The following is a 3,097-nucleotide window of genomic DNA, read 5'->3' on the forward strand; positions in this document are numbered from 1 at the left end:
TGAAGTGCTCACCATGTGTCGAAAAAAATAATAGAATTTGGTTTAAGACAGAGATACAATGGATTTTTGATTGATGGAAAACAATTTTGAAGTTAATTACTTTTTGCAGCTAACAAGTTTGCTTGTGTTAGTGTACGTGTAGTACCAGTTTTGCAATAGTATCAGTGTGGGCATAAGAATAAAAAACATTCAACATATTCAAGCATTTATGCTTTATATTGACAAATGATCCACTTACCCCACTGATACACTTCCCCCACTGTACCTTATATATATATATATATATATATATATATATATATATATATATATATATATATTGCGAAAGAATGCAAAAACAAATTTTATTTGGTCAAAATTGCAACTCCTTTTAGTTTTCGAGTGGCAAACATGGATAAATATGAGTTTGTCAGATGTTTGTCCACCGTGTACTGACCTTTGACAAATAAAAGCCAAACGGCAAATATTGGCCAAACGTCTGAAATGTCAAATAGCTTCCATAAAAAAATACAAATGAGCCATTTTACGAAGCTGGTCAAATGACAGGAGACCTGCGACTTTTCAATCATCGTCGTCAATTTTCGCGATGGTGATGGTTGATGACTGTGCGCATTTCTAGCGTAGCTTTTCATACAGGCGAAAACTTAAATGGAGAAAAATTATCAAAATATTTCTGATTACAAAAGTGCCTTATGCAGCCCAGATTCAGCTGTCACGAAACTTCAAATGCAGCCTGTCGTTTTTATGGCTGCAAATTTCTGCTACGTTTGCTGGCATGAAACATTACTCAAAATGCCATTTATGCTTCCGTGTGATGCAAACGCAATAGTTTTTTGCTGAGATGATCATGTGAGAGCTTGAACGGCTTGCGCAAGATTGATATAAACACTGAGTGGAATGAGAAAAAACTCGCAGAAAAAGAAGACCGTCTCCGCGAGTCTCGTCTCAGGGTGTAATGTTGCAGTAACGAATATTTTTGGATCTCTTTTTTTTTATTTTCTCAATGTCCTCGTTTCGTAAGATGAGGCGTTGTTAAAAAATCACGCTGGATTTAATCCCAGTTCTCCTGTCAATTGACGCGCTTGCGGTGATCAGCTGTTCCGAAACGTCTCGAAAAGGGTTCATTCAAATATTACGTAACGCAAATTTTTCCAATTTTAGACCCCCTCCCTCCCCAACGTAACAGCTTTTGTAAGGGAAATTTAAAAATGTTGTATGGACCGTAACACTATGTCAGACCCCCTCCCTCCCCCTATTGCGTTACGTAATATTTGAACGATCCCAAAATAGCTCATACCTATCATTGGGTTGTTTCCATTTGACAGTGGGGCATTTTTTTAAATTATCGGACAGGTTTGGGCCGGAGGTTCTCCGATTTGCATGAAATTTTCACCAGATGTAGAGCTCGTGGATACATGACCAAAAGTGAAATTCAAAAAAATTATAGTGGCCTATTTTCCCGGAAAACTCTAGATGAATTTTCACGATTTCTCTATATACCCAAATATATTATATTAACAATATGAGTCACTCTCATATATTTCTGGCGACCCCCTTTTTTGGGATTGTAGCGCCACATAAGGCAAACGTGGCAACTAATACACTCAAAACATTCGAGCTCATCAAAGTGACACTGGTGACACTTCATATGTTATCCAGTGTAACATATGAAAAGTACCAAGCTAAAATATGAATGAACTTTTGCAAAGTTTCAAAATAATGTGTACACATACGATAGAAGACCATTGTGTATTATTAACAAAATTATTTGCTGGAATATTGGACAGACTTAGAAAAAGGGACAAATAAACAAAGTACTACGTAATTTATACGCCATGCCATAAGAGTTTGTAAATTAGGGCGTAAAGCATTATGTGTCGATTTCAGACATCTTAGTTTTCCAGCTTATAGGCTGATTTATGTGACTAATTTATTGCAGAAATCTGTTTTTAGGTGCTAAAATATACGAAACAACTAAGTTTGTATTGATTTCGTTACTAAACCTATTTTGGATGATTTTGAAATGTGTTGTATCTGGCAATATAGGATAAACAACGAATTTTGTATGAAAGCCAGTGTTGGTAGACTCACACTCAAATCTCATTTATTGAGTTCATCCTCGAGAGTAACCTCATTTCAGATCTGCTTCGCAAAACTCACAATCGAGATTTTGATGAACATCCACTCATTGAAATTTGTGCGCATCGTTGGTGATTGTTGTTGATTTTTTTCACGATTTCAAATTAATATCAGTATTAGCATGTTTTCTGCAAGTAAGCGCATATAGTGATACTTTTTTGAATCCTTATCAGCTTTGCAGACTGATTTTCATTACTTTGAAATTACGAGTTTAAAATTCAACACGGCTATTGTAAAGAAAGACGGGCTACTTAGCTTTAAATAAAGTGAAGTATACCAACGTTGAAAATTGTACGCGTCTACCTATATCGAAGTATGCATCATTACTGTCATAGTTGAAAAAGTTACATTTACGGAAAATCAACAATAGCTAAAATTAGGCCAATGAACGGGAGTTAATTTTTATGACAATTTTTATGTTATTTCATGTGTAAAGTAATAAGTAAATAATTATTCAACGGTCATATCCTAATTGAAAACATAAAGTGCCGTAATTTTCACGTTATCATAAGTTGAACCAATCTTTTTTACGTTCATGACTTTGGTTGTGAACGGTGTTTTTACAGTAAGTTTTCAAATGTTAAGCTCTAATTCTACAAATCTAAAATCAAAACAATGAGAAATGTCACCAAGGGACGTCAAACCAGTGTACACGATCGAAAGGAATTAATCAAAGCATGGTTTAGTCGCCTTTTCCGTCAACAGATGGTGCTGTTGGCAATGTTAAACGGGTCGCCAAATTTGTGTATGGGATAAGTGGAAGTGAACCATATTGTTAATACAATATATTTGATATACCTCAAACTTTGAAAATTCATATCTCCTGAACTATGCAACGTAGAACAAAAGTTTTTTAGTGAAATCGAAAGGAAATTTTCTCAGCAATCTATTAAAAATATAAAAAGAAAAACATTTCTCGGAAAATTTTTCACCATGGAGAAAATTGTCGGAAAAAATG

The sequence above is a fragment of the Aedes aegypti genome, chromosome 1 (assembly GCF_002204515.2).
Source record: "Aedes aegypti strain LVP_AGWG chromosome 1, AaegL5.0 Primary Assembly, whole genome shotgun sequence".
In the NCBI taxonomy this organism is placed as follows: domain Eukaryota; kingdom Metazoa; phylum Arthropoda; class Insecta; order Diptera; family Culicidae; genus Aedes; species Aedes aegypti.